Raw genomic sequence first — 26,842 nt, forward strand, 5'->3', positions numbered from 1 at the left:
TCATCTGCAAATTTGATCAGGATGCCCTTGAGTCCATCATCCAAGTCGTTGATAAAGATGTTGAATAAGACCGGGCCCAAGACAGAACCCTGTGGCACCCCACTAGTCACTCTTCTCCAGGATGAAGAGGAACCATTGATGAGCACCCTTTGGGTTCGGTCAGTCTCGTTATGTACCACCGCGTAACCCCCCCCCCCCCACTTTCAAAAGGCATGATATACTCTATAAAATAAAAAGAGCCTGTTTGGATAACCCACAAAGCTGCTTCAGTCATTTGGGCCTGTGCTTCAGATTCATGCTTAATTTTGTGAATAGACCCTTTAATGCCAATAGTGCAAATTGTTCGGGGAGGGAAACGCTTGAAAAATGAGATCTTTAGTGTTGATGGTTGTGTAGATTGATTTTTGCAGCTGGCAGCCCATTACATGAACTGCTGTTGTTCCTTGGAGACTTCCAAAACCATTTGAAGGGGGCCACAACAGACACCTGTTCTCAGTGGCTATTGAGGCCCTAATCTTGACTGCAGTATTATATTATATGGAATATATAGCAGCTGGACCCTGTTGCTGGCAGCCATTGCAAGCAGTCTCATCTAAGAGCAAGCAGAAAAGAAAGACACTGGGCATCAGAGGGGAGTCTCTGCTGCTTGTGATGGCTACTGGCAACCTGAGGCTTGGCTAGCAGAGCCTTTGCTAAATGATGCATATTTGATCCTACTTAGCAAGACTCTTTATGGCAGCCCAGTTTGAGCAGCCAAATCCTAGGCCTCAGTTCTCAAGCATGGGAGCTTAGACAAGTCGATTCAGAAGGAAGCACTCAAGTATGTGCAAAGGCTTCCTTTAGGAGTAGAAAGCTAGAACATCAAGGTTAAGCGCCTGTAGAATCACATCTTCCTACTGCCTTTTAGAAAGCTAAGATCCATCTATGAATTAGCTTCAGTGTTTGCAGCTCTGGTGGATTCTCATATCCAGCTCTTCTTATTGAAGAACTAGCGTTCCCTTTGCTCTCTGGAAATGTAAGCTTATCGTCACTGAAATCATGAAATGTGGCACACTTAAAACCTCTCAAGTGTATGCTGAAGCCAATGTGGCCTTGGCTTGCAGTAGCAGCAGAATATTCTTTAGCAAATCTAAAGTACCGTATTTTTCGCTCTATAACACGCACATTTTTTCCTCCTAAAAATTAAGAGGAAATGTCTGTGCGTGTTATTGAGCAAATGTGTGAACCCTTCTTTCTAATTCCTTCCTAGTCGCACTGCGCACAGGCTCCAGCCCACCCTGCTCAGGTTCCGTCGGCTAGGAGCGCAGCCGACAGCCACCACCTCCTCTCCATGCTCCGGTGCTGCTGCTGCTGTGTCCAGCATTCTAGGGACTTGCAGGCAGCCGGAAAACATGCAGGTGGGGGAGAGAGGGAGAGGGGAGGGGCTGGCTTGGGTGGGTGGGGGAAAACTTTTGCCTTCCTTTCCTCCCTCCCGTTAAACCCCTCTCCTGCATTGTTAGCCAGCTGCTTCTCCGCACACCCCTCTCGTGCTCCTTGCCCCTTCTGTGTTTTTCCTTCCCTCCCCACTTAAAACGTGGTTACAAAGCACGGATCCACATGGATCCTCAGGATCTTTGCATTGGGTCACCCCAAATTCACCATCAGATCCCATAGCATGTCCATGGCTACAGCCTGCACCAAAAACATCACGCACCCACTGTTGCCTGGGGCTGCAGTGGTGCAAAAACGTGGTTACAAAGCATGGATCCACATGGATTCTCAGGATTTTTGCATTGGGCTACCCCAAACTCACCGTCAAATCACATGTCTGTGGCCACAGCATGAAGCACAAAAATGATACATCCGCTGTTTCATTCAGAATTTTTTTTCTTGTTTTCCTCCTTTAAAAACTATGTGCGTATTATGGTCAGGTGCGTGTTATAGAGTGAAAAATACAGTATATTGTGCATTCTAGTCTTCCTTGACAAGGGAACAGCAACTTCAAGCCCATCATCTCTCTACCCTGCCTCTCCTGCCACCACTATGTTGCCTAAGTCCTGGGGATTTATGTACTTGGATAATTGTGCTGCAAAATGCCCTTAGTGATGTAGCATTGCTAATCTTTACTGTGCAGAATTGGTATTTAAGGGGATTGGTTGCAAGTAATATCCTTGTTAGTCTCAACAAACTAGACTAGACACATATAATCTCCTTGCCAAACTACATGTTGCGAATGAACATGGCAGTAACTGAAGTGAGTTCGGTCTTTGAGCAAGTGGGCCATTTCCCTATTTTTGCATAGTCTGCTGGGCATTAAGACATGTGCTTTAGCCGGGTAAAGTATTCACTTATTGGAAGTCTATGGTTTGTTATCATATGTGCTTAGACAGGCCTTTTAGTTGTTGCAAAGGTAGATGTCCACCAGTTGGGGATCCTTGGGGGATAGGATGCTTGGAGGTGAAAAGGCTCTAAAGGTAAAGGGTCCCCTGACCATTAGGTCCAGTTGTGACCGACTCTGGGGTTGCGACTCTCATCTCGCTTTATTGGCCAAGGGATCCGGCGTGCAGCTTCCGGGTCATGTGGCCAGCATGACTAAGCCGCTTCCAGCGAACCAGAGCAGCGCTTTCGAACTGCTAGGATGGCAGGAGCAGGGACCGAGCAACGGGAGCTCACCCCGTTGCGGGGATTCGAACCACCGACCTTCAGATCGGCAAGTCCTAGGCTCTGTGGTTTAACCCACAGTGCCACCCACAAGCACTTAAATCCTAGCCCTTTGTTCTTCTGCAAAAGATTCTAAAGAGGAGTTCCAACAATACGTTCTGTTGCGATCCTGTTGCAGCTGTCAGGGTGCTTATCCTAAGATTACAGGGCTCCTAGTGCAGGATAACTCCCACCACCAGGGGTTCCAACTTGAATCAAATGGGGTAGGAAGGTAAGCTCTGGCCCACATAATCGATCACATGACATGGCGCGCGCACACACTATTTTAAGGGCAATGCCCATCAACTTGGAGGGGGGGCTGACCCCCTCAAATATTTTATTGGGGATGCCGAAGGGATTTTGGCCCCTGTGAGTTGACTGATAATCAAAGCTGCTCCCATCTGCATGGCCCCGCCCTCAGTTTTGGTTTTTGGTCACACTAAAGTGTGATAAAATTATATGCGTGTATAATTGCCTTTCATTTTCCAGATTCGTATACTCACCAGCTCAGTAACTTGAGTGTTTTTGGACAAGGAGTGCTCCACGTTTGAGATAGTGACTCTTTTAGTAAGTACTGCAAAGCAGTATTCTAGTAGGAAATTTGTACATGTGGCTTCCATGATTATATGCTCATATTGCCAAATAAGCATTTTTGGTGCTGTTCCAGTCATTGGCACACAGGAATATGAAATCCCTTCCTTTACCATGTGTAGTGATGACTGGGTTTGGGTTCAAATGGGGGGGGGGGATGTTTACATAAATAGTCTGCCCTCCTTTAAACAAGTGGTTAAGAAAACATATTCCACTGTTACGGCTCTTTATGAACCATTAAAATGTTTTTTAAAGTGTGTGTGTCCCGTCGCCCCCCGTCCCATCCCCGGGTCTCCTATTGTTTCTGTTTTCCAAAACAATACCAGCTTGCAAGCATAGGCATATTTCAAATGTTCTGAAATTCTGCTTGCCCATAGGCTTACATGTGTGCATACTCCCCTCATTCGACAGGATGAAGGAATGACAAATGGGAAGATGGGTAACCAGCCCGCAAGCCAGTCAGGATGCATGCGGAACAAATGCTGATTTTGGTCTAACTGTTCCGTAAGCAAATAAAAAAGAATACTGAATAAAAGCCAAATATAATCTAACCTCCATGTAAGTAAACCAGGAGGAACATTCAACAAATTGGTTGTTTGAAGGGCCCCTCATAAAAACACTGTCTTGTGCAAGTATGGTATATCTGAAAACCTTTATCTCAAAATCAAACATATTGGCCATGTGTTTACCTGTGTAAGCCAATATCTGTGTGCATACCCACAATAGACCTCAGGTTTCCAGAATTTAGGTAGAATGGGGAAATGCTAACGGAGAGGTGAGGACAACACAGTCAGAATACAGTGGATGCTCGGGTTGTGAACGTGATCCATGCGGGATGCACGTTTGCAACACTCAGCGGTGTGTCTGCACACGTGCGGGTTGCAATTTGGCGCTTCTGCGTATGCGCAAAGCACAATTTAGCGCTTCTGCACATGCGCGACCGCTGAAACCCGGAAGTAACCCGTTTCGGTACTTCCGGGTTTCAGCGCGTCTGTAACCCGAAAAAACGCAACCTGAAGTATCTGTAACCTGAGGTATGGGTGACACCTGGCTTGAGAGCAGTACATGTGAAAAGGATCTAGGAGTCTTGGTTGACCACAAACTTGACATGAGCCAACAGTGTGATGTGGCAGTTAAAAAAGCCAATGCAATTCTGGGCTGCATCAATAGGAGTATAGCATCTAGATCAAGGGAAGTAATAGTGCCACTGTATTCTGCTCTGGTCAGACCTCACCTGGAGTACTGTGTCCAGTTCTGGGCACCACAGTTCAAGAAGGACACTGACAAACTGGAACGGGTCCAGAGGAGGGCAACCAAAATGGTCAAAGGCCTGGAAACGATGCCTTATGAGGAACGGCTAAGGGAGCTGGGCATGTTTAGCCTGGAGAAGAGGAGGTTAAGGGGTGATATGATAGCCATGTTCAAATATATAAAAGGATGTCACATAGAGGAGGGAGAAAGGTTGTTTTCTGCTGCTCCAGAGAAGCGGACACGGAGTAATGGCTCCAAACTACAAGAAAGAAGATTCCACCTAAACATTAGGAAGAACTTCCTGACAGTAAGAGCTGTTCGACAGTGGAATTTGCTGCCAAGGAGTGTGGTGGAGTCTCCTTCTTTGGAGGTCTTTAAGCAGAGGCTTGACAACCATATGTCAGGAGTGCTCTGATGGTGTTTCCTGCTTGGCAGGGGGTTGGACTCGATGGCCCTTGTGATCTCTTCCAACTCTATGATTCTATGATTCTATGACTGTAAATCCCATTGTTTACTACCCACTTGTGTGGACAGGGAACACTGAGATGGAGATGAGTTGAAGGTGCTCATGTGTGGATGAACGTCTTCACAAGCACGCATGGAAAAACTGGATCTGTGACCCACATGTGCACTAACACACTGATGTGCACACAGCCTTTGCTTCTGTTGACTTCTGATGCCCCTTTCTCTTCCGGCCAGTACACACCTTGTTCAAGACTGACTTGTACTGGTTTGCCTTACTCTGGGCTTGCTTAGTTCACCATCCCTGCTTTCTTTCACAAATGCTTCGGAAATTACCGTATTTTTTGCTCTATAAGACTCACTTTTTCCCTCCTAAAAAGTAAGGGGAAATGTGTGTGCGTCTTATGGAGCGAATGCAGGCTGCGCAGCTATCACAGAAGCCAGAACAGCAAGAGCGATCGCTGCGCAGCAATCCCTCTTGTTGTTCTGGCTTCTGAGATTCAGAATATTTTTTTTCTTGTTTTCCTCCTCCAAAAACTAGGCACGTCTTGTGGTCTGGTGCGTCTTATAGAGCGAAAAATACGGTACATTCTTTATTTCTGGTCCTTGTTACCCTTCTTGGGTCACTGCCGAGCTACTTAATTCATATGCTCAGATCTGAATCTACCGCTGAAAACGAGTTGTTGTTGTTGTTGTTGTTGTTTTTAAAGGAGAGAAAATCTAGTGTGTGTGCTAAACTGTACATACAGTGGTGCCTCGCAAGACGAAATTAATCTGTTCCGCGATTCTCTTCGTCTAGCGGTTTTTTCGTCTTGCGAAGCAAGCCCATTGACGGCTTAGCGGATTAGCGCTATTAGCGGTCTAGCGGCTTTTAGCGATCAGCTGAGAGGCAGCTTATCAGCGGAACAGCTGATAAGTGGCTTAGCGGCTTAGGAAAGGGGGGGAGCAAAAAAACCCCATGGGAACTCGCAAGATTTTTTCGTCTTGCGAAGCAACCCCATAGAGAAATTCGTTTAGCGAAGCGCCTCCAAAACGGAAAACCCTTTCGTCTAGCGGGTTTTCCGTCTTGCGAGGCGTTCGTCTTGCGGGGCACCGCTGTATAGGCAATCCAAGCCTGGAGTTTAATCATTAGCATTTGTTTAAAAAGCAGAAATTAAATGAGTTTCCTCCATCTTAAAGTTCCATCTTAAGATCTGTAATCAGCCTGAAATAAAATGCTAAAATTAAAACTCCTCCTCCTTCACGGTAGCATCCTGCTTAATATTTTTTAAATGGGCATGCTCAGATGAGATGCTTCTGCATCTGAAGTCTTACCAGGGCCAGGATGGAACAGCAGCTGATGAGTTTCTTTACAGCTTGGGAAACTCAGTTTCAAATTTATTCTTCGCCCCAAGTGGCCTTGAGCAAATCACGATCTTTTAGCTGAAGTGGCTGTGTGATATGAGGCAGGGATGGCAAAGCACACTGAAATCTGTACAATGTAGTTTGAATTATTAAGAACATGTGAAGGATTTATGTGTGTTATGTCTGCTTCCGAGAAGAATATGACCACTGCCAAATTATTCCCTTTTTTTTTCTTCTTCCATAAATGACTCTTCCTCAGAACCAGCCATGTATGTACATAGGAGTAGTGTACTGGAACACACCCTTAATTTCCCTGGACATTTGTTTTTTTCTCTGTTTCAAAAATCTGCTTTTAATGTACCTCCAAATCAAGACTTGAATACTTTGGAAATCTGCTTTCCTTGTTGTTCGTGATCAGTGCAGATGCATTTTCGACTCTTAATACAAGAAGAAACATGGAGGCCCCGTTTCCCCGTTTTTAAGAAATATTGTGGAACTTTTTTAAAAGTGGCAGGTGTGTGAATACTCTCTGATTTTTCAACAGAAACATTAAGGTTTTAACTACAGTGGTGCCCCGCAAGACGAATACCTCGCAAGACGGAAAACTCGCTAGACGAAAGAGTTTTCCGTTTTGGAGGTGCTTCACAAAACGAATTTCCTATGGGCTTGCTTCTCAAGACGAAAATGTCTTGCGAGTTCCTGCGGGTTTTTTTCCCCTCCCCCCCCCTTTTTCTAAGCTGCTTATCTGCTTATCCGATAAGCCGCTAAAAGCTGCTAATAGCGCTAAGCCGCTAAGCCGTCAATGGGCTTGCTTTGCAAGACGAAAAAACCGCTAGACGAAGAGACTCGCGGAATGGATTCTTTTCGTCTTGCGAGGCACCACTGTAATGGCCTAGTAACCTAACCTAAGCTGAGGAAGGGTTGTAGATCAGTGGTTTGGATGCAAATGGTCCCAGGTTTTGGCCCCAGCATCTCTGGGAGACAGCCCTCTGTGAAACCCTGGAAAGCCGCTGGCAATTAGTGTTTACAGTACTAACCTAGAGGACCCAATGGTCTGACTCACTCTAAAGCAACTTCCTAACCTAACTTGGATTCTTGTGTGAATGCCAGATCCTCAACAAATGACCAAGTTCCAGAGCTGTCCCTCAGGAGACAGTCTGGGGAGGCTTCCTCTCAGCATTTCTCACCGCACTGCCCTTCATATGAGTTGTCTCTGGATACACTCCATGTAAACTGATGGATTGTTTTATCTAAGACATTTATATGCCACTTAATCATTGACATATGTAAGTGATGTACATAAAAGCAATCGGCAGAGAGCTGGACAGTAAAAGTATCAACATTTATCATAAAACCAATGCTTTCTGGAACAAGGAAGTCTTAGCTTTACCCCTGAAGCTCAGCAAGGAGGGTTTGCCTGTTAATCTCAGTTGGCAGGAAGTTCCACAGGCCCAGGACCACTAGCTGAATACAGGGTTTCTGGTAGTTACAAGCCATGCATCTGAGCCATGGACGACCACCAACAGAGATTCCCCAAAGATCTTAGTGATCTAGCAAGGATATAAGGGTTCAGTTGGTCTTAAGATATTCTGGATCTGCATTGTTAAGGTCCTTGTAAAGGAATGCAAGAATCGTCAACCTGGCCCTGTAACTTACAGGCAACCAGTGTAAGCTTTTGAGCACCAGAGTTATGTGCTCCTGGATATAGTATGTCCTCACCAACAGTCTAGCTGCAACTTTTTGCACCATCTGGAAATTCCAGACCAGGCAAGGGTTGCATTGCATTGCAACAAGCAAGTCTTGGGGTCACCAATGCATGAATCACCACAGCCAGGCTATTCTTGTCCAAGAATGGCTGGAGTTGACACATTAGTCATAGCTGGGAAAAGGCCTTAGTCCTCCCTCAGTACTATGGTGATGTTTGGTTTTGCAGGTTCATGTGGCTGGTGTGGTATTATGGTAATGCTTCTATATTTAAGAGAGCTATAAATAGACCAAATGGATTGTTATCCTCAGCTGTTTTGGGTAATACCCACAGAGACCGGAACAGGGAGACTTTATCGGTTACCTTCTGATGGAGTTCTGGCTTCCCAAGAATTCCACATGTGCTTCACAAAGCTAATAACATACAGAACCATAAACTACCCCTGCATTGTAGAATTGAGAGAAGGCTAGCTTGAGCTGATGAGTTTTCCAGCAGAAGTTTGCGAGCCTTAAAATATTGCCTTGAGTGATGTATATGGCAAGTATTGCCCTGATGATTTTTCATGAGTTGCCTTCTTGGATCAGGTCAAGGCCCATTGTGCTTCCAAAAGCAGTCAGCCAGATGCCTCTGGGAATATCGCATGTAGAACATTAGAGATTTGGCCTTCCTCTCCTGTCTGCTCCAGAATCTGACACTGAGGCATCTGTACAGCTAGTGGCCATCGTCACTTCTTGCATAGCAAACGATAAGAGTGAATTGATAAAAGCAATGAGAGGCTTCCATAGCTGCCTTACGGATTAATGGATGTGCACTTTTGCATGGCGCCAGGGATGTGATTTCCCCCCACTCATCTTTGCAGTATTGTGTGTTTCTGTCCCCTTTGTAGAATGCAACACTATTTTTCTGGATTTCTGCCATTGAGGTTGCATATAAAAATGAAAGCTGAACTTGATTGTACTTGTAACTGGGAAATAACTGAAATGTTAAGCTACAAATACAACCGTATTATTCTGTGTTGCAGGGTTCAGGAGATTGTGTTCCATGTATTTTGTGTATTGTTGTTGTTGTTTAGTCATTTAGTCGTGTCGGACTCTTCATGACCCCCTGGACCAGAGCACGCCAGGCACTCCTGTCTTCCACTGCCTCCCGCAGTTTGGTCAAACTCATGCTGGTAGCTTCGAGAACACTGTCCCACCATCTCACCCTCTGTCGTCCCCTTCTCCTTGTGCCCTCCATCTTTCCCAACATCAGGGTCTTTTCCAGGGAGTCTTCTCTTCTCATGAGGTGGCGAAAGTACTGGAGCCTCAGCTTCACAAAGAAACCCTAAACTAGGCTTCCTATATGTTTGTCTCTTAAAGTGAGACTCTGCTTGTCTCCTCTGACCAGTTCATTCTTCTTCTCTAACCCAGCTCTTTCAGCAAGGCTGCCCTGTTTTCGGTTGATTTAACCATTGTTGGCAACTGTGAAAAGAAGAGACATCAGTAGGCCTGTGTGTCTCCATGGTGAAACACTAGCACCTGAGGACAAGGCAGATAAGAGGGAAGCCAGGTCAAGTCTTGGAGTGTGGTGCAAAGCTCCATCAGACAGTCATGTGAGGAGCTCTCTTCATGAGCTCAGTTCCTGGGTGGCCTCTGCTCTTGGGCCAGTTGTGCCCGACAGATTGTCCTCTTAAACAACTGGAATAGCCCACTTCCCGTTGGCCTGTGAAAGTCCCTGTCAGGACTTGAGGCAGGTCCAGAAATAGAGGAATGTCTGGTCAGAATTCACCCTCTGTGCCCACTCCTCAACTCTAGCCAAAGGAGTTGCCTGGTGCCTAAATATATCTAATGAAGGTGCCCGGCAAGCCTCCCATTGACCATACTGGCTGGGACTGGTGGGAGTTCAACTACACCTGGAAGGCCACAGGTAAGCCAGCCTTGCACAGCAGGATTGGTCCCCATCCGTTAGCAAGTGTTGTTGTGGAATATTGATAGGAAGCGCTTTTCACCATCTGGGTGACAATTAAGTCTTTGGATAAGAATAACAAGAGAGAGGTGTTTTGGAGAGGGCGTTCAAACCCAGGGTAGCATCTTCATTGTTTTCTCTTGTCATTTAATTGAACCCCAAGGTCTCCTTTGCTCTGCGGGAAGCGAGATACTTTCATCAGTAGCTTATAATTATTTATGTTGTGAAACCCCCTCACGAGGCATTAAAATTAAAATAATAAGGGCAGTGAGATATTGATCCCTCGGCGGGGAAGGATTTGGCGGAAGGCGGGCTGACGCCGCTGCTTAGATGGCTTTGTTTGTGAAGTGCCGTAGAGGCACTGAGGACTCTTCATGCTAATGAGAATAATAATGATCATCAGCGCCTTGTAGCTGTGGAATTATGCTGAGCAAAGGTTAAAGAAGCGCATAATTGACTCGAACACAAGTGTGGCGGTTGAGAGGGGGAAGGAAAACAGGACCCGCAAATCTACAGTAACTCGGCAAGACCCCTGCCAATTCCCCATGCTTGGCGCTGCCAGGAACTGTGGCTCCTTGTGCACAGCAGAGTGAAGATTCGCCTCCTGCGTGGCTGGTGTGGCCTGGCACAAAACAGTGCTGGTCATGCTGGGCTGCTGCCTGGAGTTCGAATGCAGACAGCTCTTTACCATTACTGGTTGGGATGCCAGTTTCTGGAAACCACAGGAGATTTCCCACAAGCATCTGGTTAGCCACTGTGAGAACAGGATGCTGGACTAAATGGGTCATTAGCCTGACCCAATAGGGCTCTTCTTATGCTCTTACCAGCTTCTTCCATACCCTGGTACAGCAGGGTTATTTATTTGTGTGTGTGTGTGTGTGTTGTGTACATAAACATGCATATGTGCGTGCACACATACTGCTTAATGTAATAATATAATAAAAATCTTTAGACTCTTCCATGAAAATAATAATAATAATAATATTATAATAAATTTTCTTTGTATCCTGTCCTTCCCTGCCGGAGCTGGGCTCAGAGCGGCTTACGTCATATAAAAACACAATATACATAAAAGCAAACGATCAATTGAAATGCATCCAAAAAACAATAAAGATACAACAAAAACATTCAATACAATTTTCTAAAAGCACAACTGTGTCTCACAAATACTTGTGAGCAGTGTACAAAACAAAACAAAGAAAGAGTTGGAGTCAAGGAAAACTTGGGCAAATATATAAGCTTTTAAGAGGCTTTTAAAGGTCATTACTTTCTCCGCCTCATGAATGAGCAGAGGAAAGACCTGCTTCTGTGTTGAGCAACCGCGAAATCTCTCAAAAGATCATGAGCCACCTCAAAATGTCTTAAAAGATCAGCTTGGTCTACTGGGGGAGGTCAACTGCTAGGTGTCCTGGTCCCAAGTCGTTTGGGGCTTTAAATGTCTACAGGCAAAAACCATAGACCCACGTGCCTTTTTGTGACCTGCAATGCGCACTCTTTAGACTTGATAGTCAATGATGCTTCCAAGCGTTGTCTGGAAGCAACTAGTTTCTTCAGGCTGGTTCAACAGATTTTTAATGATTTCTCTGCATCGATTCAGCATTGGCAAATTCTAACTAGCCATGTATCAGACTTAAAGGTAAAGGTAAAGGTACCCCTGCCCGTACGGGCCAGTCTTGACAGACTCTGGGGTTGTGCGCCCATCTCACTTAAGAGGCCAGGGGCCAGCGCTGTCCGGAGACACTTCCGGGTCACGTGGCCAGCGTGACATTGCTGCTCTGGTGAGCCAGAGCCGCACACGGAAACGCCGTTTACCTTCCCGCTGGTAAGCGGTCCCTATTTATCTACTTGCACCCGGAGGTGCTTTCGAACTGCTAGGTTGGCAGGCGCTGGGACCGAGCAGCGGGAGCGCACCCCGCCGCAGGGATTCGAACCGCCGACCTTTCGATCGGCAAGCCCTAGGCGCTGAGGCTTTAACCCACAGCGCCACCATAACCATTAAGCCGTTGTGTGAAACAAGAGGGGAGAGTCAGACTGATGCTTTGAAACCACTGAGATACCATCTTAGTCGTATATATGATGCTTTAAGAGAGATCTTTGATGACACAAGCCTAAAGGCTTTACTTGGGAATACTTCCCAAATTGAATCCAAGGCCCTCGCTGATGCGATTTGTAAGTTCAGATTTGTGGTATTCCTTCTTATCCCTACAAAATGAGGAATCTGATTTAAATTCAGCTCCAAGCCAGTTGCAAGTGACCAAGTGTTACCTTGTGGGCTGTAGGTATGATGAGGCTTTTCAACAAGTTTTGATAGAGGCTACTGAGATTGCAAAGGAGCTAGAAATGCTACCAGACTTTGAGGCAGAACAAGTTAGAAAAAGGGTGAGACGCCATTGAAAAGGCTGTTGTTGTGTTGCCACCCTCCAGACCTCTCATGGAGAGGGCAAATGAAGGGTTTTGGAATACAATCACAGAGTATGGGTTGGTTCATGTGAGGAAAGGCAGACTTTTAGGTCCTGGGGTCCTGAGCCACATCAGGCTTTATAGGTCAAATTCAGCACTGAGAATTGATCCCAGAAAAGAATTGGTAACCAGTGCAGTTGTGCCACAACTGGTGTTCAGACCATACTGCCCCAGTCAGTGATCTGGCTGCTGAATTCTGCACCAGCTAGAGTTTCTGGAGGGTCTTCAAAGGCAGTCTCGTGCATAAGGCACTGAAGTAATCCAAACTAGAAGTTAACAGAGCATAGACAACAGAAGTGCCACCAAAGCCCCAAACTGAGCACCTGCCACCCAGAACTAGCTCACAGTCCAATCCCTGGACCCAAGAACAGCCCATCCATGGGGGTCTCTGTCTTGCCAGTGTTCAGTTGCAGTTTGATGCCTGTAATATTCAGCCATCAACTGAGGACATGCAAGACTCAGTGGCGTAGCGTGGGGGGTGCAGGGGGGGCCAGCCGCACTGGGCGCAACATTGGGGGGGGGGCGCTTGCACTCACAGCTCTCTGCCCCTACTTGGCTCACTCTCTCTCACTGCAGTGCTGGCTATCCGAATCCGATCGGAGCTGCTGGGTCGCCGCCCACTGTGGAGGGGGAGGGTGCCAGGCGTGCGTTGCGGTGCGGAGCGGAGAGAGAGCGAGGGAGGGACTATCTGGGGGAGGGACAGTGCAGCGGCCACCCAGCGCAGCGCTGAGCGCGGGAGAGAACCACACCCGACCAGCCCAGGCAGCAGCAAGAAGCTGGCAGCGGCGGCAGGTTAGGGGTTAGGGGCGCAAATTACTTGCCTTGCCCCGGGTTAGGGGGCGCAAATTACTTGCCTTGCCCCGGGTGCTGACAACCCACGCTACGCCGCTGGCAAGACTTCAGGTCTTGCAGAGAAAAGGGCTGGATATTATCAAGATACAGATAACACAACTCACCTGAAGTCTCCTAAAGTTTTGTCTAGATATTAATTCCCATTGGACATGAAATTGTGCCCTGTGACACCCTGCAGATTAATTCAAGGGTGTCAAAACAATATCCAATCCTTCAGTCTGGAACCAACTGTAGGAGTGAAACTACTGTAAAATGGTGCACCCAATTCACAGATGCAGTCAAGGAGGATATCATGGGTGACAGCATCAAAAGCTGCTAAGAAATCCAGGAAAATCAGCAGGGTGAGGAACATTTTACCATGCATCTTCTGCATCTGATCAAAAATCCAAGGAAGCAATTCGTCAATGACGTTTTTCTCATATGGGCAGATACTGCAGTTACAAGGTCAATAATTATCTGTGTGCACTCTTCTATGCATATCACCATCACCATCATCATCTGAGATACAGTGCAGCTTGGATGGGTCAGAGTTGATTTGCTAAGTGAGAGGGTAACAAAATGCACCCTTATGGTCCAATTAAAATCTAGTCAAAACAATGAAGTCATGATAGTTCCAAAAGTCTTTGCCCTTTGTTGGTTTAACTTTCACTCCCGCAGGCAGCCCAAATGGAAACTGTTGAATGATATTTCTGAACTATGCTAAGGGTTGTGCAATTTTCCGCAGAGACACGTTCCAAAGCTACTCTGTATGACCCATGCATGATCTTGCAGTTTGAATGTAGCACGTGAGTGGGATCGCTTAAGAAAATTAATTTGGCTAGTCTTGGCTATCACAAAAGGGCATAACATTGGTGGGAATCTCCTTCTTTTTTAAAGTAAAGGTAAAGGGACCCCTGACCATTAGGTCCAGTCGTGACCGACTCTGGGGTTGCGCGCTCATCTCACTCTATAGGCCGAGGGAGCCAGCGTTTGTCTGCAGACAGCTTCCAGGTCATGTGGCCAGCATGACTAACTGCTTCTGGCGAACCAGAGCAGCACACGGAAACGCCGTTTACTTTCCCGCCAGAGCGGTTCCTATTTATCTACTTGCACTTTGATGTGCTTTCGAACTGCTAGCTGGGCAGGAGTCTGTTTTAAAGTACTTTGCCCTTTGTACTTTGCCCTTCTAATAGTGCATAGTTTTGTGCCAACATAGATAAAACCTGGTATGTGTGCAAATGGCAACCAGGGGACGGGGTATTGTTAAGAAGACATTGCTTGATCAGACCTAGCCTAGGATCCTCTTTCCCCCAGTGGCTAACCAGATGTGGGAAGCATCTGGTTAGGCACTGGGGGAAAGCAGGACGTGAGGGCCTCGTCTGCAGTTTGGATTGCAGAGGCAATAGACTTTTGTGTTGTATTATTTATTTATTTATACATACATACATACCCCGCCCATCTGGCTGGGCTTCCCCAGCCACTCTGGGCAGCTTCCAACACAATATTAAAATACCGTAATGCATCAAACATTAAAAGCTTCCATAAACAGGGCTGCCTTCAGATATCTTCTAAAAGTCTGGTAGTTGTTTTTCTCTTTGACATCTGGTGGGAGGGAGTTCCACAGGGTGGGTGCCACTACCGAGAAGGCCCTCTGCCTGGTTCCCTGTAACCTCGCAGTGAGGGAACCGCCAGAAGGCCCTCGGCACTGGACCTCTGTGTCCGGGCTGGACGATGGGGGTGGAGACGCTCCTTCAGGTATACTAGACCGAGGTCGTTTAGGGCTTTAAAGGTCAGACCAACACTTTGAATTGGTGAAGACTTAAGATCTTCTGGAAATGCTTGTGTGACTGTACCACCCAGGTTCTAACACAAAGGGCACCTGTTACGTTGCCATCCCTCCTTTGTGGAAACCCCTTCACCTAGAGGTCAAAGTATGAGCACGTGTGCTTTTTGGAGGAGCTATAAAACTTCCTTCTTTGGAAGAAGGCATGGAGGAACTTTAAATAGATACGTGTTGATGTTAAAGCTTATTATTATTATTATTATTATTATTATTATTATTATTATTATTTTCATACAACCCTTCAATTCTGTTTCCAGGAATACTTATCAGTCCCAAACTCTTGGGAAAGGATTAGTTACAGATTCAGCTAAATTAAGAAGCCTGTTCAGGACTTTATTAGATGATCTTGGGTAAGTTACTGTCTTCTCAACTTGCAGAGGTCAGCAGGGAGATTAGTGCCTCCTTCTCTAGTATACCAGAAGCTATTGCTGTGCTTGGCATTTAAGGCACTCATAATATTTTGGGTTGCAGTGCCCAGGTGTAATGTAGACTTTAGCTCATAGCAGAGTCACTGTGTGCTACTTTGCCTTCTATATGTGGAAAGACGTCCACCTTGGAGATCAGCCAGCGCTAGCATTGGAGCTCCTGCCTCCTCTTGCGCTGTAGTCATCCTTTTGCAGGAGGTCTTTGCTGTCCAGAAGAATTTATGCAGCTGTTCTCTAGCTCACTGGTAGAGCACCTGCTCTGCATGCAGAAGGTTCCAGGTTCGGTTCTTGCCACCTCCAAGTATGGCTGGGAAGGACTCCCATGTGAAATCCTGAGGAGCTGCTTCCGGTCGTTGAAGACCATACCGAACTAGATGGACTGACTTTAGTGTAGGGCAGCTTCCTATGTTCCTAGCCTCCACACCGAGGGTTTTTCAGGATTTGGCTCGTAAGATGTGGCTCTTTCCTCATAGCAAAGCATCTGGTTCTGGTTGCCTCTGCCACTTTGTGGTGAAGACGACCACAGAAAGGAGGGATGTCTCTTCAGCATATAACACCTATGCTCAGAGGCCTTCGCTGGTTGCCCTTCTGCTACCAGGCTGAGTTCAAGATGTTACCATCAAAATAAAAAGCCCTTAATCATTTGGGACCAGTTCATGAGACCACCTTACCTCGTATGTGCCCACTTGACTGCTTCAGTTGGCAGAATTGACACTTTTACAGGTGCCACATAATATATAAAACTAATTTTTTAAAAAATAGAAAATAATAATAATAATCTCAACAATCAATAACCCCCCAGTAGAAAAAATACACTGTGTGTGGCAGCACTTTGGAACTCCCTGCCTATTGAAATTCTTTTCGGTGCCTGCTGAAGACATTCTAATTCAGAAACGCCTACCCAGATGCTACCCAGATATTTAGATAAGCACCCAGAGGCTTAGAAAGTTTGTATGAATTTTAATACGTTTTAGTCTATTCTGTTATGGTGTTAACTTTCTGTATGTTTTAAATTATGGTTGTAGGGTTTTATAGTGGCAGAAGATGGTTATATGTCCACTCCTTCTCTTTAGCTGTATTTTGAGTTGTTTTTATGCAAACGGCCTTGTGACTAGTAGCAGCTTAGCATGCACACGAAAGCTCATACCAATAACAAACTTAGTTGATCTCGAAGGTGCTACTGGAAGGAATTTTTTTATTTTGTTTCGACTATGACAGACCAACACGGCTACCTACCTGTAACTAGGCCTTGTGACTCACGGGGAGACTATCTTTTAAAATTTATAATTATTAAATTTTTATATGGCCCTTCACCCGCAGATCACAGAGTGGTTTACAGCATTCAAATACAAAATGAGAACATAAAATGCATAACGAAAACAACAAACCCCAAAGAAGCCACAAACCAATCTCCCTCCCTCCCACAAACACATTTAAAAGACCGTTGGTTGTTTAGTCTGCCAAAGACCTTGTTGAGTAGGATTGTTTATGCCTGTCACCTAAAGCTATGCAATGAAGGGACCAGGGAGGCCTCCCTAGGGAGAGGAGATGGGGAGCCAATGTAGAAAAGGCCCATTCTTCTGCTGCCACCCTCTAGACCTCTCATGGTTGGGTCTCAGATGATCGCAGGGTCCAGGTCGGTTCATATGTGGAGAGGCGGTCCTTGATTCATAAGCTAACAAAATGAAAATGAAAATAATAAGCAACTGTTGTTGAAGGTCTTACATTCTATTTCCAATGTAGACTTCCAGATAAGCTTGATATTCCAAGGAAAAGAGAGTGGGAAGTTGTTTCCAATACAAGCAATCAAATTACACATTTCCCGCCCCCCGCCCCCATTGGTGGGATTTGTAAGCCTAGAGCTGACCAGTCTCAGTTGTGAAATGGCATTGATGTTTTTGCTCTCTTGATTTATCTCCACCTTCTTTATGAATCTCCAAGGTGTTGCTGCAAAGCGGGCAGGTGAGCTAGGCTTTTGTTTTTGTTTTCTTTTTTTAAAAAGGCACAAAAGGAAATAGATCTTTCAGCACATCATAAAGGCCCTTTAAATAATCTGTAGGCTAAGGGAACCGTTTCTTTCCGATTACAAAGACTTGATTAGGCAGGGTAATTATTATGAGTAGAGGAGTCAGATGATGCAATAAAGCTCAACCTTGCCTTTCCATCTGGGAAGCCCTTGTTTACTTAGAGACTGTTTTGTCTCAGGGTATTATTGTATCTGCTACATTGGCGCCTGCATTTTCTCTCTCTGTAATTCCAAGGTAATGTGTGCAATGCTAAGAATGTGTATTTTATTTTTTTAAAAAAATATTTTTCACTTCCTATCCCATATGACACGTGCACATAAATAGTGTGAGAGAAGCTTGAAGGCATGCCATGTGTCGAAAAATGCCTTTCTAGGCAGTGGATTTTTGTGTATTCCTGGTGCGATTGAGATCCAGAAGGGGGTTGTTTACGTTAGGCATGTTGATACCTAAACCCTCCGTGCTGTATTCTGAGATTAAGGGAAGCCTTGTTGGATTAAACCATCTTGTCCAATGTCCTGTTTCCCAGCTGGTTTTGAAAAACCCACCAAGAGGACATGGGGTTTTTAGCTTTTCCCTGCAACTAATATTCAGAAGCATGCTATCTCTGAATTTTCCACTTCGCTATCGTGGCTACTAGGGACGCGGGTGGCGCTTTGGTCTAAACCACAGAGTCTAGGCGTGCCGATTGGAAGGTCGGTGGTTCAAATCCCTGCGACAGGTTGAGCTCCCCTTGTTCGGTCCCAGCTCCTACCCACCTAGCAGTTTGAAAACACGTCAGGTGCAAGTAGATAAATAGGTACCGCTCCAGCGGGAAGGTAAATGGCGTTTCCGTGCACTGCTCTGGTTCGCCAGAAGTGGCTTAGTCATGGTGGCCACATTACCTGGAAAAACTGTCTGCGGACAAATGCCGGCTCCCTCGGCCTATAGAGCAAGATGAGCCCAGAGTTGTCCACGACTGGACCTAACGGTCAGGGGTACCTTTACCTTTACCATTATCATGGCTACTAAGCATTGATAGACCACTTCCATTAATTTGCTGAATCCTAATTTGCGGAAGAGGGTGATTGTGACCTTCCAGATGATGTTGTTTAGAGTGTGGAGCTGATATTGCCAAGGTTGCAGGTTCAATTGCCATACAAGACAGTTGCCTATTCCTGCATTGCAAGGGGCTTAGACTGGATGATCCTCGGGGCCCCTTCCAACTCTGCAGTTCTATGATTCTATGACTCCCGTTCCCATCAGCCCCAGGAAGCATGGCCAATGGTCAAGACAATGGGAGTCACAAATACTGTAACATTTGGGAGGTCACAGGTATTCCACTGCTGATTTATTCAGTCTCCCTCCCTCTATGCTAATAGCCATCACCATACCTGGCAGTGAATTCCAACACCATCATCTACTATTATATTTGGTATATAAATGAAACTACATATCCATCAAAATCGCAAAGGATTCTACATAATACTTCAATAAAATGCAGTTGTGAAGAGCTTCGAAAAGGTCTCTCCAAGCTGAGTGAACGGGCAGTAAAATAACAAATGCAATTCAATGCCAGGAAGTGATGCACATCAAGGCAAAATAAATAAATAAATGTAAATAGTACTGTTAGAGGCAGAATGCCTCTGAATACCAGTTGCTGGAGTAGGAAGAGTGCTGATGTTCTCAGTTCTTGTTTGTGGGTTTGCCAACTTTATCTGGCCAGCTACTGTGGGAACAGACGGCTGGGCTTGTTGGGTCCTTTGACCTGACCCAGAAAGCTCCTCTTAGGTTCCTTTGTTCTTCTAAGACCCATTATCTGGGTTTAGGTTAGGAGATACAGTGGTGCCCCGCAAGATGAATGCCTCGCTAAACGAAAAACCCGCAAGACGAAAGGGTTTTCCAATTTTTTAGCGGCTTCGCAAGACGAATTTCCCTATGGGCTTGCTTCGCAAGACGAAAGCCCATAGGGAAATCTCCGGAGACAGCAGGGAAGTGCAGCGCGCCTTCTCCTCTGTTCCCGGACCTGTCCTAAGGCTTGCGGTGGGAGGTCCGGGAACAGAGGACAAGGCGCGAAGGGCTTCTCCTCTGTTCCCGGGGCTTGCGGTGGGAGGAGGGTTTTTCCTCCCCACCGCCAACATTCAGAAGGCTGTTCTGAAGGCTGGCGGTGGGAAGAAAAGACCTTCTCCCCCGCCAGCCTTCAGAAGAGTTCCCGCCTAGGCTGCGGATAGCAGCCTGCTGCCCCGCGCGAGGGGTGCTCTGCTTAAGATCTTTGTCTTTGTCCCCCCTGCCTGCCTTCCCGGGAGAGCGGAGAAACGCAGCGCTGCCTTTCTCCGCTCTCCCGGAAAGGCGGGGGGGGAGCAAAGACTTTTGCCCCCTGCCGGCCTTCAGAAGAGGTCCAGGACCTCTTCTGAAGGCTGGCGGGGGGCAAAAGTCTTTGTCCCCCCTGCCTGACTTCCCGGGGGCTTTTAAATCACCCCGGGACAGCAGAGAATTCATCCGCTGTCCCGGGCGATTTTAAAATGCTGGCGGGCGGCAGCGCTGCCGCCAGCCAGCATTTTAAGATCACCCCGGACAGTGGAGAAGTCTCCGCTGTCTTGGGAAGGCAGGCGGGGGGAAGCAAAGACTTTCGCCCCCCCCCACCGGCCTTCAGAAGAGGTTGGGGGACAGACTGTCCCCGGACCTGGTCTGAAGGCGGTTTCCATAGGAACGCATTGATTGATTTTCGAATGCATTCCTATGGGAAACCGTGCTTCGCAAGACGACAAACTCGCAAGACGAAAAGACTTGCGGAACGAATTAATTTCGTCTTGCGAGGCACCACTGTAACAGAGAGTATAGGCTGGTCATTGCCAGAGATGACATTAGCTTAGTAAGAGAAAAGCGAGATACTGTCATGACTAGCTAATGCAGAGTATCAGGAGGGGTGTGTGTGTGTTTTGCCAAGGCAGCCAGTGCCAGATTTACGTATAAGCTAAACAAGCTATAGCTTAGGGCCCCCAGAGGGGCCCCCCAAAAAAATTAAAGAAAAAAAAACCTGGATGTACATTTTCTATTATAAGATAAAAAAGAATAAAATAAAACCTACATACAGCAACAGTGTTTTGATAAAATACATATTTTGTTATGTGCAAATGGCTTTAGATACCTATTAGGTCCATATAGCTTATACTCAACACAAAAAACAGCAACAATTTGTTGCTGACAAAGGACAGCAGGACATATAAAGGGCCCCATTACCTTCAGTAGCTTAGGGCCTCATCAGACCTAAATCCGGCCCTGAAGGCAGCACATCCAGGCAATAAGCCATTTTGGCAGCGTTGAGCTCATTTCAGAAGCACTTATCCTTGGCAGTTTCCCTTTCTGCAGTCCCTCCTCCTTGCCCCTCCTCTGTTCACCATTATCAGCTGGGCGGGTGATTGATGAGCAGCAAGCCACTTTTTGAACCAGGGACTATAGGGGGAGAACTTGGTCCCTTCAGTTTCCTTGGGTTTTGCAGCACGGGCAATTAATCTTGGTGCCCAGCTGAACAAGAGGGAGCGTGAAATTTGAGCTGCAAATGGCATTTTGGAGAATCTGTACATCCTTTCTATCCCACTCCAGAGCTCTTGCCCTGCCACTTGGCTCTGTGATAAAAGCTTGGGTTTTCTAATTTCCTTTTAAAAACAAAAACAAAAAACCCCAATAGTATTTATTAATTAAATAAATACTGAACTTTATTTATTTATTTATTTATTTATTTATTTATTTATTTATTTGATTGTTTTAAAGCATTTCTAGACATTCACAACAACTTACAACATAAAATATACAGGTAGCCTAGTCACCTTTAAAAAAAACAATACAGGGTGCTTGTTTACGAAGTGTGCAGCTGAAATAAGCACCAAACAGGGTACCAACTCAGCGCAGGCTGAAAAAATGGACCAGGTTTAGCATGTGTAAAATAGAAGTGTTTTTTGCAGGAATGTGGGTACCTATTCTGCAAACTAACTCGAATGTATTAAGGTAAAACATTGGAGAATTATGTGTAGTTTATGTATGTTTGTGGAAGCGTTTGCACCACTAAGGCCACAGTGACACACACTGAAGTTACATTTACTTACAGTACTTACTTGTTTTATTTGTATACCGCCCTTCATTCGTAGGTCTCGGCAGTCTACAACATTAAAATACGAAAAACAAAACAAAACCCAAAGCACATAATAAAAACAAGAACACCCCCCAAACCAATACCCCCCCCCTCTACTCCACTCCCTCCTACAAATACATTTAAAACGGTATACATCCCACTTGGATTACTGTAACATGCTCTTTGTGGGGTTTCCTTTGCAAAGTGCTCAGAAACTTCAACTGGCTCAAAGAACTGCAGCCAGATTACTGACTGGGGCTGATTAAGGTAAAGGTAAAGGTACCCCTGCCCGTACGGGCCAGTCGTGTCCGACTCTAGGGTTGTGCGCCCATCTCACTTAAAGCCCGGGAGCCAGCGCTGTCTGGAGACACTTCCGGGTCACGTGGCCAGCGTGAGGAAGCTGCTCTGGCGAGCCAGCACCAGCGCAGCACACGGAAAAGGCCGTTTACCTTCCTGCTATAAAGCGGTACCTATTTATCTACTTGCACTTAGGGGTGCTTTCGAACTGCTAGGTGGGCAGGAGCTGGGACCAAAAGACGGGAGCTCACCCCGCCGCGGGGATTCGAACCGCCAACCATACGATCGGCAAGTCCTAGGAACTGAGGTTTTACCCACAGTACCACCCGCGTCCCCTGATTATAGAGAGCATATAACTCCCATACTATAACAGCTTTACTGACTACAGATCTGTTTCAGGGCACAATTCAAAGTGTTGGTTATGACCTACAAAGCCCTACATGCCTTAGGTCCAAGAGAGACCATATTCCCTCCTATGAAGCAGCCCAGGTTTTGAGATTTTTTGGGGGAGGCTCCTCTTGCAGGCATAGAGAATAAGCCTCTAGTGCTTATTGGCTGTGGCAGTGGGAGTGCCTGATTTATACCCATTGCGAAATATCAGAGCTGTTATAAGTTGCTCCCTCCCCAAAAATATTGCAAGCTAGGGATAATATTGTCCTTACGCGGCTGGCATAAGGCTTCCTTAGATCACGCATGCGTGAAATGCTTTGAACGTTCAAGAGAACTGTACAGCTACTAAATGTTATAGTTACGTGGGCATGATTGATAGGTATCAGAAGTTAAATGAAGTGTGGAAAATCCTTTCTTCTGCTTAAATCTTACTGTTTTATAATGGGCAGGGAGAATTCTGATGATGCAAATATTGACTGGAAGACATGAATTTCAGTGGCATTGACCAGGAATCTGTGTTTTGTTTTGTTTTGTTTTGTTTTGTTTTTTGAGACTGGCATATTGAGGGGGAAGGGAATAAGCCATGCATGGAATAAAGAAAGAGCTGGATTAGCAAGATTTCGCTGCATTCCACAGTTGGAATTCAGCACTTAAAGACCAGCCAGGCTGTTGTGAAATGCTCTGCTGCTAAAGAGACTGTGAATATCCTTTTGGCATCTGTTTATCTCTTGTCCATCAAAGATTCAATAACAGTGTGTTTGGGGCTGAAGCGAGACCATTAAGAGGAGCTCAGATACACACAGCTTTAATGTGTAAAAGAAGAAGAAGAGGAGTAGAAAGCAGACACCCTGTGATCATGAGATGAGCTTTCTGCCCTTCTGATTCCTTTAATTTTGGGAGAGACCCTTTGATCAAAGGTGAACCTTCCACTTAGATTCTTAAGCTGTGCCCAGGGATTGGCTTGCCTCCACACTTCCTTGGATGGTTTGGGACTTCATACAATAGTGGAGAGAACACAAAGAGTTGTATGGAGTTTTGCACAATGATCCCTGGTCATGCTTTCATTGGTCCTGTGTACCACCTCTCTGATGCCCCAAGAATGTGATAAAACAGTTTGATCTGTTTTTTGAAGGTGAGGGATCCTCTGGGATCTCAGCCTGGCACTCCTCTTTCCTGCCTCTTCCTGGAGTGACTCTTTGGGTACTTTTGTCTCCAGATGGATAAAGAAAAAAGGAAGGCTGATTCTAGCATGAGCCCAAAGGATTTCTTTTCAAAGTGAGCCATCAGTGCACGCACATGGTCAAAATATGGTGAAATAGTGGATCTGGGGGCATTCCATACAGCTGTATCTGTTGGGTCCTACCCCCAGATCTGTCCCTGTCGCCACATCCAATTAACGTTTGAAAGGACATGTGCCCAGCAAATGTTGTGTCTCAGCTTAGGGTTGAACTATGCTTTATGCTTTACCTGCTACGTTGGAAGGCTTAGCTGGCCGGTCTTGGGAAGTGAGCCTCCTCACACATAATAATTGGTCCTTCCTCCTTTTCCCTTCTGTGAATTGCAGAATTATTGTAAAGCATAGGAAAGAATCAGGCCGTTAGATGACCTGTTAGAGAAGCTGTTAATATTTGATGAATTATTGTATTTTAATATTTTGCTGGAAGCTGCCCAGAGTGGCTGGGGAAACCCAGCTAGATGGGCAGGGTATTTATTATTATTATTATTATTATTATTATTATTATTATTATTAAATACATTGGCACACTGGGTGACTAGAATTCATCACATTGGTATCCCACTTCCCCCTAAGAATAGGAAAATAGGTGCAGGAGAGTGGCTCAAGGAGCTTCATGGCTGAGCAGAGATTTGAATCCAGATCTTCTGCATCCAAGTTCCAACATTTTATCTCTCGTGGCTCTCAACTTTGAATATTACAGCATCTTTCTGTACCTGGCTAGCTTAGGTGGACGGCTGGATGCTTGCCTGCAACTTGCATGTGACCAGGGAGCTTGAGGAGTCCTTGAGGAGCCCTTACCTCCAGACTTCTCTTTCACCCCAGGATCTTGTTATGTAAACAGCAACAGTGTCGTCTCTGGTGGTTGGAGTTCCCAGCTCCAAAGAGAAACACAGTGACTTGAGAATAACCCAAGGGAGTCTACAAGGCACCTTTGTCTCCATGGGTGGGAATCAGCCTCTCTTTGACAAGCCTATGGAGGGGGAGAGGAGCCATGTGCACTTGCCATGGGCCTCAGTGGGCTGTGTCGGCTGGGGATCCCAACAGAGACCAGCTGCTTTTTTGTTTGAGTTTATAACTTCTGTGTTTAATAAAACACAGAAGTTATAAACTCAAACCTGGGACTGGGCAGGCTGGCCTTTATCTCCTCTGAGGCATAGGGCGGCCCCAGTCCACAGGTGACTTGCCTCTCCTGGCCTGGAGGCCAGCACTCCTCCTGCGAGAACTTAGTTCCCTCCGCCTCTCTGCCCTGAGCCTCTGCAGCTCAGGAGAGGCTGGAGGGTTACCGGACCCAGAGGCAACCTCACCTTCCTCTGACAGGGCTAGGAGAGGAGCACCTGCAGGCAATGGGTCCTCGATCACCTCCAGAGCCAGAGCGGATTCAGCTGGTGTCTGCTCCTGAGGATCCGGCACAGGTGAGGGAGGGCCCTTCAGGTTCAAGCCCCTGCCCTGGAGGTGGGGACTCCTGTGCAGGCTGGGATTCCCCAGGTTCAGCCTCTGAATCAGATTCTCAGGCCATCACAACTTCATTCTGACAAGATTCCCATCCCAGGCCACTGACAAGCTCCGTAGAGGCCTGCTCCTGGCAGTTCAGCAGAAACTGGCATTGAGAAAGGGGCTAAGCCCCATCTCTCCTCCACCCACTAGTCCTTTTGCTCAATGTTGCATCCTCTCACCGCAGCTTTTTGTTCTTCTTGGAGGGTGGAGACATGGGAAGTTACACAAAAGTCTGCGGAACGTGTAGTTTGGCACCAAAAGTCCCTATGATTCCTTCTTGAAGAAGACAGCACGACAACCCCGAGAGCCTGTCCTCTGGTTGTGTGCATGAGCAAATTGCCAATTGTGCTTTTTCCAGAAAGCCCAACTCCAGCAAGAAATGCCTCTCCTCCTTTACTTGGAACGGTGTCTGTGGCCTTTGCTTGGGGCAAATGTTCCCCCTTTTGCAATCAATCTTGGTGTCTGGAGCAGTCTTGCCGCATTCCTAAAGAGCACTTCCTTTCATTTTCATTTGTCCTCTCTCCCTTTTCCTTGCTATTTTTGCCTGCAGAGCCTGCAATGTTTAACTTTCTGTTGAGCCTGGAGGGGGTGAGGGGAATGAAAAATGTCTTGATTTGGGGAAGGAGCAGAATGGGTGTGCCTTCATGGTTTCAGTCATTGTTGTAAGACTCCTCAGGCCTGAGAGGCCAAATAATAGAAGTGCTTTAAACAGATGTGCTCATTTTGCTTATTTAGAAGAGGGGATTGCTCAGTGGTAGAGCAATGGCTTTGCATGCAAAAGTTTGTGGGTTCAACCTCCAGCATAAGAAGAGCCTGAAGGATCAGGTCTGTGGTCCATCTATTCCAGCATCTGGCCTGTAGGAAACGCTCAAGCAGGACCCAAACACAGTAGCCTTTTCTCATTCTGTGTCTCCAAGGAGCTGGTATTCAGAAGCATTGCTGCAGCAGACTACGGAAGCAGAATATAGTACAGTCGTACCTTGGAAGTCGAACGGAATCCGTTCCGGAAGTCCGTTCGACTTCCAAAATGTCCAGAAACCAAAGTGCGGCTTCTGATTGGCTGCATGAAGCTCCTGCAGCCAGTCAGAAGTCACGCCAGATGTTCGGCCTCCAAAAATCGTTTGAAAAATGGAACATCACTTCTGGGTTTCGATCATTCGGGAGCCAATTTGTTCGGGAGCCAAGGCGTTCGGGATCCAAGGTACAACTGTATAGTGGTTCCTTGGTTCTCGAACTTAATCCGTTCCAGGAGTCGGTTCGACTCCCAAAACAGTTCAAAAACCAAGGCGCAATTTCTGATTGGCTGCAGGAGCTTCCTGCACTCAAGCGGAAGCCACGTTGGATGTTTGGCTTCCGAAAAACATTCACAAACTGGAACACTTCCGGGTTTGCTGTGTTCGGGCGCTGATTTGTTCGTCAGCTAAGCCTTCGGGAACCAAGGTAGCACTGTAATAGCTATTGATGGCCTTAATCTCCACAAACTTGTCCAATCATCTTTTAAAGCCTTCCAAGCTGGTGGCATCTTCCACTTGTCATTTTCACTTTTCTGCAACCAGGGCCAGCCCAAGACATTTTAGCACCTGAGGCACACCCCAGAACGGTGCTGCCCTCGCTGCCACGGAAGAAGGGGTGAGGGAAGATCTATATCAGGAACACGGTGGGGGAAGAAATATCAACATGGGGATCTGCTGCCCCTGGTAGATTCTGCTGCCCGAGGCAGCTGTCTCACCATGCCTCTTGGTTGGGCCGTTCCTGTC

The 26,842-nt window shown here is 46.4% G+C and overlaps 1 protein-coding gene across 3 annotated transcripts in view; it reads left to right on the forward strand.

The window, feature by feature from the left end:
* NCOA1 (nuclear receptor coactivator 1) overlaps nucleotides 1–26,842 on the forward strand; it is a 300,977-nt gene that overhangs the window by 132,914 nt on the left and 141,221 nt on the right. The gene's annotated exons all lie outside the window — the stretch shown is intronic.

This window comes from Podarcis cretensis (genome assembly GCF_951804945.1).
Source record: "Podarcis cretensis genome assembly, chromosome: 3".
NCBI lineage: Eukaryota > Metazoa > Chordata > Lepidosauria > Squamata > Lacertidae > Podarcis > Podarcis cretensis.